Genomic DNA, 9,091 nt, shown 5'->3' with positions numbered 1-9,091 from the left:
TATAGCTATAATTTAATCGATCGATTTAACTCATTCGTTTCATTTTTTTTCTAGATATTAACATAAAAAATGTCCAGCAGATATGAGCAGCGAAAGATAAGAACATCCAAACAGCAGTAGTGAGTTTATATGTTAAGTTCAGTGGCAGGTTCGGGGACCTGTGGCTAAAATGATTAGGCAGGAGGTTGATAATAGTTAGGCCTCCTGCACACTTTCATCACCGTTTTCACGGCCGTTTTTGACGGGTCCATGAGCCCGTTTTAGCGGCTGTGTGATTTCCGTGTGCACTCAGTGTTTCCGTTCATGGTACTGTCCAGGGTGCTGAAAGAGCAGGGTTGTTCAGCGCTAGTCACTGTACAGGGTGCTGAAAGAGTTAATGGGCTGCACTGATCGGCGGTAACTCTTTCAGCACCCTGGACAGTGACTAGCGCTGAAGAATGACAATGCTCGGCGCTCACAAAATACAATTTATGAAATAAAAAATACAAAAACCAGTTCATACTTACCCAGACTCCCTGCATTTTTGTCCTGTCCGGCCTCCTGGGATGACGTTTCATCCCATGTCACCGATGCAGTCAATCACAGGCTGTAGTGGCGGTCACGCAAGTCTGGATGACGTCGGAAGGCCGGCCTCCAGGAATGACGCTTCATCCCACGTGACCACCTCTGCAGCGGCCTCTGTAGCCAATCACAGGCTGCCGCGTCATAAGGGAAGGTTGGACTGGAAGAGGGACTCGTCACCAAGACAACGACCGGGGTACGTATGAACTGCTTTTTATTTTATTTTTAATCAGCAGCCTCTTCTCTCTATCAGTGATTGATAGAGACAAGTGGCTGCCGATTAGTGTAATATATCTGTAATGTACTTCTGCTAGGCAACGGCTCCGTCACACACGGACAGCGTGTCTTCAGTTTTTTTGACGGCTCCATTGACTTGCATGGGCCTCACGGTCACGGAATCTCGGACCAAAGTAGGACATGCTCTACTTTTGTCGGAACGGAGCAACGGGACCATAAAAAAAACTGAAGTGTGCATGGCCCCATTGAAATGAATGGGTCAGGGTGCTAGCCGTCAGAAAAACGGCTAGCACCCTGAAGAAAAAGACTGAAGTGTGCACTAGGCCTAACAGTCCAGGTTCAGTACACAGATAAGCAGCAACAAGTTGTAGCATAAAGCAGAGACGTGGTCAGTGATGAATTACATTTCGGTACACAAATAAGCTGCTACAATTTGCAGAGAAAGGAAGTAGACTACAGGCAGGAACATCAATGGTCTGACACTCAGAAAGTGCAAGGGACAGGTTTATATAGTAAGCCAAAAGACCGAGACCTAAAAGGCATTAAAGGAAAGGACTCCAGAGGCAAAAGTCAATAAAACCGACACAACAGATTCAGTAGTGGAGCTGTCCAACATCCCCTATAGCTCAATGAGAAGAGCTACTGCCTCGGACACAGGAGTTTTTGGGTTTGAATCCTGATATAGTCTATAGCTATAAGGCCACTTTTACACAGTATCTTTCTTATTATTTTGTATTAGTATTTATAATCCTAAACCAGGAGTAGGTTCAAAACTTGAAAGAGGTGCAAATCTTTCCATTTTACTTTTTCTATTTATTCTGTTTCTAGTTTTAGCTTTAAAAAAAAACTGAAGCAAAATACTGACCGAAATACTGCTGTGTGAACTGACAAATGACCTGTCAATTAATCTGCTTAACTCTGTCCCTTCTTTCTAGACAATAACATCAAGTGTCAGGGGAAGAAAAACATCGGAATAAATGGTGAGTATAGGAGACCCCCACCAGACCAGGCCATTCTTGTCCAGGACTTATATTCTGTATGTGTATTATGTGTATATTGTGCATATACCACATGTTTATATACCATAGCTACAGTCAAACAATTTCCTTAACCCATTCCTTTCCTTTTTTTCTAGACAATAACATCAACAACTTCTATCAGCTATGTGCAGCAAAATATTAGAAAAACATCAGAACATCAGTAGTCAGTATACGAGACTCTCCCCAGTCAGGGACATTTCCCAGTCCAGGACATGTATTCTGTTTGTATTTTATGTCCTATAAGGATATAAGGCCACATTCACACAGCAGTTTTTATATATTATTTTATATCAGTATTTATAAGCAAAAACCAGGAGTTGGTGCAAAACATGAAGTTACAAATCTTTCCATTATACTTTTTATATTTATGTTTTGCTTCTGGCATTGGCTTATAAATACTGGTGGAAAATAATGACCAAAATACTGCCACGTGAAAGTGACCTGTCAATCAATCTGCTTAATTTATTGCCCTTTTTCTAGATAATAACATCTACAGTTTCAGATATGGGCAGTAAAGAATCAGAATGAACAGTAAGTATCTGAGACCCTCCCCAGTCCGGGACAGTTATTCTGGATGTGTATTATGTATATAACTACAGTCAATGTGTTTAAGTCATTCCTTCCTCTTTTTTCTAGACATTGCCATCGATAATTTTCATCAGATATGGACACCAGAACATCAATACATCAGTGAGTATGTGTCAACCGTGTGACTGGCATCCTTTCAGAAGTCTTATCTGTGTGCAATAATAATACTAAGCAGCCACCCCCTCGTAAATAGTAGGTGTGAGTGTGGATGTTCTTCTGGTTATAACGTATGTGTTCTTCTACAGGTCACCATGAAGAACCATCATCACATTTTAATACGCGCAATTTGACATCTTATAAAAAGGAAAAACGCAGAATATAACTTTTTTATCAACAAACATTGAAAAGTCAACGAAGACTTACTGGATCCTCGAAAGGGAAAGAAAGGATTTTATTTGAGGCGGCATATAGGACATCAAACACAAAGCCATGAGACAACATGTAGAGCCCGAACATCAATCATCATCAGCGGCAATACCTTTCCTAAATTTGGCACCTGGATTTAGTTAATTCATTATTATTATTGCGGAAATTAAAAAAAAATATTTTAAAAACTCTGTTCTTCTGTTTTCTCTTTCACCTTTCACTTCATGTGTTTTCTGCTTGATGGGTAAATATACAGAGTTATGAGGCTGAGGAGAGGGGAGAGTCCGGGAAAGTCATGGAGGAGTTCTGATGATGACCATAATGGTTGTCACTCGGCTTTATAACCATTCTCTATGGAGGAAATTAATTCCCATCAATGTAAATATCTTTTTTAATATATTCCCCTTTCCTAAGTATCGGTTCACTTGTCGGAATTGTCACGTTGGGTGCGTGGACCCACTAGGCCGTACCGCCTTAACGGTATGGCAGTTGGCCAACAGGACACAGGTCAAAGTCTATAGTTTGTATAGGTGTACCTATGGTAGCTTCAGACAGTAGGAAGATAGGCTCGGATGGGACTTAGGCAGCAGGCAGACACCAGGCGTGGTGTAGCAGGACAGGCATAGTACTCAGCGCAGCATGACTCCAACTCAATACGGAGCTTGAAGCAGGATAACTCGGGATACAGGTAGCAGGAACGGGAACACTTGGAACTGGAAGATACTTAGGAGACCATTTGCAGAGACCAACTAGGGTAACGACAAAAACGCTCAGGCAATGCAGGAAGGGGCAGAGCCCTTCTTATAGTTTAGTGTGCTCATGGGCTAATTTGGTCTTTAATTCAGGCACCCTACGGGACACAGCAGAGTGAAGCGGAAGTGAGTGCTGGGATCTCCTGAGGAGGAGACGGGGACCAGCACTCACTGATCCATGGCTGCGGCCATCAGGAGGTAAGCAAACCTGGCGTCCTGCGGGGTCATGACAGGAATCAAGGCAAAATTATCTTGTGTATTTATCGCTGGAGATTTTCTAATCTGGAGATCTGTGTTGGACTTTCCCCTGCGGTTACCTGATGATCATGTCCGGTCAGCACAGAGGTGCAACAGGAACGCTGGGGAGCACACTAGACGCGAGGGCTGGAGTGGAATCTCTAAGTATATTACACAGCCTGGTATTTTTTCTAGTTTGAGCCCAAATGCAGAATTTTTTAAATTATGCAAAACCCTTTAAGGAGTCATTCTCTCTTACATTCACCCCACATCACATTCTTCCCAGGGATTGTGTTCATTTATATGTATTATAGTCGGATTATATTTTATTAAATCATGAATTGTAAATTTGTATAACATTTCTACTCAAAAGTTTTTTTATTTTATTTTGTACTTTATAGATTGTGATTGTGTATTTTTTGTATAGGCAATTGTAGGTGTCAGAGGTGTACGTAGGAAGCCCAATAGTGCTTTCATAAATACTCCCAGCCACAGTCATTGCCTCAATACCATTGCCAGCTATATTAATACCTACAAAATTCCAGGCAGGAGGAAAAGCTCGCTACTTCCTGCCACATTAATGTCACCATTGAACTACGCTTCATATTATTAGATGTTTTTCAACTTATTTAAAAGCCTTGTAAAACATCAACACCATAACAGAGAGTGAAGGCTCGGGATCATCTGACTCATTCTTGGTGGAGAAAATATTTTGCAGGTAACAGAGATTTACCTGTAAAAACCATTTGGACAACACAGAATATGGGACATGTTTACCTAATACCCCACTGACAGGTTTACTGGGATATGTGGGAGAGATCCCTGCTGATGTTATGTGGTAGCTAGCCATTGCTAAAATACTCTATCACACCTGTAAATTTATTGCTAGGCATTGGCTGCAACTCGTTTCGCCATTGATGGAGGAATTGGTGGATGCTCTGGGCTCTGTGTTGTGACTGTTGGGACCCTGTCCTATCTGAGGATGGGTATACTATCCATGTCCTAAAAACACCGGGGGTGGGGGGGGTTGGTGCAATATTAAATTTTCCAGGTTTAGCATCTGTGGTCCTGCCAGCTCTTGGCTACTTCTCCTTTAAGCTTAGATAATACTTGTATTTTTTGTGTGCGCTGATTCCCCTATGACACTGAACTGTGTGGTGTCCTTTTTCGACTGTATTAAAAAAATCTATATTCTTTGTCAGCTGGATCAGAACATTAGACAATGATAAAAAGGAATGTTCCAGTTTCATCAAATATCCGTAGAATAAAAAACATACTTTCTGTATCAACTTCATATTTTTTTACATTTCTGCTTGCCGTCATTCAATAGAAACGTTCATTGCTTACCGCTACTGCAATTAAAATCAAACATTGAAGGTTCATATTCAATGATGGCAAGCAGAGGTCTTGAAAACTGTGAGGAATTGATACAGAAATTGGGAAATCATTGCTCAACCTACTAAAAACCGCAACACGCAGCTTGTCCTAACAGCCTCAATATCTGGAGAGAGAGCTTAAAAGGAGAAGTTACAGAACATGCCCCCTATTGGTGGCTCTCTATTCGCGGTGGACGGCCGTATCCGGTTACAAATCATCATCCATGAGTCCATGACTTCACTATTCTTGTCTAAATAAGATCACTATGAAAAACGACTGCCGGCTTCCGCTTATCTCCAAGGTATTTGCCAGTATCAAGGGGCCTCTATCTTTACTAAGATGGATTAATGAGCTTATAACTTGATCTAAATCAAGGAATGAGATGAGTAGTACGCGGTATTTACCACTCGGGACGGGCATTATGAGGATGTTGTCATGTCTTTGGGCGATGCACTGCCCTCGCCAGATTTCAGCAGTCTGAAAACAACCTCTTCCGGGATGATTTTTAGCAATTTGTTCTGGTCTAACTGGATGACATTCTCATCTATTCTCATATATACTACGGGGATCAGCATATATACTATGAAGAGCAGCATATAATACTATGGAAAGCAGCATATATACCATGGGAGCAGCATATATACTATGAAGAGCAGCATATAAACTACGGAAAGCAGCATATATACCATGGGAGCAGCATATATACTATGAAGAGCAGCATATATACTATGGGAGCAGCATATATACTATGAAGAGCAGCATATATACTATGGGGGGCAGCATATATACTATGAAGAGCAGCATATAATACTATGGAAAGCAGCATATATACCATGGGAGCAGCATATATACTATGAAGAGCAGCATATATACTATGAGGAGATGTATATATACTATGAAGAGCAGCATATATACTATGGGAGCAGCATATAATACTATGAAGAGCAGTATATATACTATGAAGAGCAGCATATATACTATGGGAGCAGCATATATACTATGAAGAGCAGTATATATACTATGAAGAGCAGCATATATACTATGGGAGCAGCATATATACTATGAAGAGCAGCATATAAACTACGGAAAGCAGTATATATACTATGAAGAGCAGTATATACAGTATACTATGAAGAGCAGCATATATACTATGGGGGGCAGCATATATACTATGAAGAGCTGCATATAATACTATAGAAAGCAGCATATATACCGTGGGAGCAGCATATAAACTACAGGAAGCAGTATATACACTATGAAGAGCAGCATATATACTATGAAGAGCAGCATATATACTATGAAGAGCAACATATATACTATAGAAAGCATCATATATACTAGGAAGCTCAGAATATATAATATGGGAAGCAGAATATACACTATGGGGAGCAGTATATAGACTATGCTGCGCAGCATATATACTATAGGAAGCAGCATATAGACTATGGAAAGCAGCATATAGACTATGGGCAGCCACATATATACTATGGGAAGCCGCACATAGACTATGGGCAGCCACATATATACTATGGGAAGCCGCATACATACTATGGGAAGCCGCATACATACTATGGGAAGCAACATATAATACTATGGAGAGCAGCATGTATACTATGGAGAGCAGCATGTATACTATGAAGAGCAGCATATAATACTATGGAGAGCAGCATATATACTATGAAGAGCAGCATATATACTAAAGGAAGCAGCATATAGACTATGAAGAGCACCATATATATACTATAGGAAGCAGCATATAGACTATGGGAAGCAGCATATATACTATGGGAAGCAGCATCTATACTATGGGAAGCAGCATCTATACTATGGGAAGCAGCATAAAATACTATGGAGAGCAGCATATATACTATGAAGAGCAGCATATATACTAAAGGAAGCAGCATATAGACTATGAAGAGCACCATATATATACTATAGGAAGCAGCATATATACTATAGGAAGCAGCATATAGACTATGGGAAGCAGCATATATACTATGGGAAGCAGCATCTATACTATGGGAAGCAGCATCTATACTATGGGAAGCAGCATAAAATACTATGGAGAGCAGCATATATACTATGAAGAGCAGCATATAATTATAACGGTTCTCACCGGTTTGGTTGTGGATCCTCTGTGTCGTCTGGGAGAGGGTGCTTGGAACCAAGGGCAACGCTTGGCACAGCGGGTTTAGAGGCGGTCAGATGGTGAGGCCAGAAGTCAGGACAGACAGCAGACGTCGTAACGGGTATGGATAGCAATGGGTCAAGGCAGGCGGCAGGCAAGGATAGTCAAGTTCAGGCAGAGGTTACAATGGGAAATCTAGACAAAGGCAGAAGGGATGGAAACAGAGAACCAGGTTACAGGGAAGCTCACGGCAAACTTGGTTTAACAAGCATGGATTAGAGGAAGGAGGATCCTTAAACAGGAAGTCTTTGAATTAAGGCGCGCGCTGGCCCTTTAAGAAAGACCGAGTCAGTGCGCGCGTCCTCTAGTGGCTGCAGCCGCACATCGAGGGTGACGGCCGCGGAGGGAGGTAAGGGATGCACTTACCTGACGCTGCCCAGGGCCAGCAGAGCGTCCGGATCTGGTAAGTGGAGCTCGGGATGAGCACGAGGGAATGGAGGGCGCAGGAACCGGAGCAGAGGCCGTGGGGAAGTTGGGGAACGGCGCGGCAGCCGTTACAATAATACTATGGAGAGCAGAATATAATAATATAGAGAGCAGCATATATACTATGAAGAGCAGCATATAATACTAAGGAAAGCAGCAAATACACCATAGGGCAGCAGCATACAAACTACGGAAAACAGCATTTATAGTAATACTATAGGGAGAAACATAGATACTATGTGAAGCAGCATATACACTACCAAATTATTATGCAAATGTTACTTTTCGCTGATTTTCCTAAATAGTCGATGCAAATGACAGTCAGTATAATCTTCAAGCCATCAACCTTTGGAGTATAATGCAAATTTTATTGAACAAATCTCCTAATGATAACAGATTTTTTTTTAGAAGTAAAAAACTCAAAATTTCAAATTATTATGCACAACAGAGATCAAAACATTTTAAAGGTTGTAAAGAGAACTAAAATAGTAATTTGTTGAATTTGCAGCATCAGGAGGTCATATTTACAGAAATCAAAAGCTCTTTCAATCAAAAAAAACTTAACAGGCCAAGTTACATGTTAACATAGGACCCCTATTTTGATATCACCTTCACAATTCTTGCATCCATTAAATTTGTGAGTATTTGGACAGTTTCTGCTTGAATATCTTGCAGGATGTCAGAATAACATCCCAGAGCTTCTGTTTTGATGTGAATTGCCTCCCACCCTCATAGATATTTTGCTTGAGGATGCTCCAAAGGTTCCCAATAGGGTTGAGGTCAGGGAAACATGGGGACCACACCATGAGTTTCTCTCCTTTTATGCACATAGCAGCCAATGACACAGAGGTATTCTTTGCAGCATGAGATGGTGCATTGTCATGCATGAAGATAATTTAGCTACGGAAGGCACGGTTCTTCTTTTTGTACCACGGAAGAAAGTGGTCAGTCATAAACTCTACTGTACTTTGCAGAGGTCATTTTCACACCGTCAGGGACCCTAAAAGGGCCTACCAGCACTCTCCCCATGATTCCAGCCCAAAACATGACTCTGCCACCTCCTTGCTGACATCGCAGCCTTATTGGGACATGGTGGCCATTCACCAACCATCCACTACTCTATCCATCTGGACCATCCAGGGTTGCACGGCACTCATCAGTAAAAAATACGGTTTGAAAATTAGTCTTCATGTATTTCTGAGCCCACTGCAACCGTTTCTGCTTGTGAGCATTGTTTAGGGGTTACATAGTTACATAGTTACATAGTTAGTACGGCTGAAAAAAGACACATGTCCATCAAGTTCAACCAAGGGAAGGGA

General features: G+C 41.4%; 1 long non-coding RNA gene across 1 annotated transcript; it reads left to right on the top strand.

Annotated features, from left to right (window-relative positions):
- The first annotated feature begins 2,235 nt into the window (after positions 1 to 2,235).
- On the top strand, positions 2,236 to 2,952 carry LOC142759142 (uncharacterized). Its single transcript, XR_012883091.1, has 3 exons — positions 2,236 to 2,369; positions 2,475 to 2,528; positions 2,672 to 2,952. It is a non-coding gene; the product is annotated as an uncharacterized LOC142759142 (long non-coding RNA).
- The last annotated feature ends 6,139 nt before the right edge of the window (positions 2,953 to 9,091 follow it).

Source organism: Rhinoderma darwinii, chromosome 4, assembly GCF_050947455.1.
Source record: "Rhinoderma darwinii isolate aRhiDar2 chromosome 4, aRhiDar2.hap1, whole genome shotgun sequence".
Lineage (NCBI taxonomy): Eukaryota > Metazoa > Chordata > Amphibia > Anura > Rhinodermatidae > Rhinoderma > Rhinoderma darwinii.
Note: the sequence above shows the minus strand (reverse complement) of the source record. Positions and strands in the feature narration are given on the sequence as shown.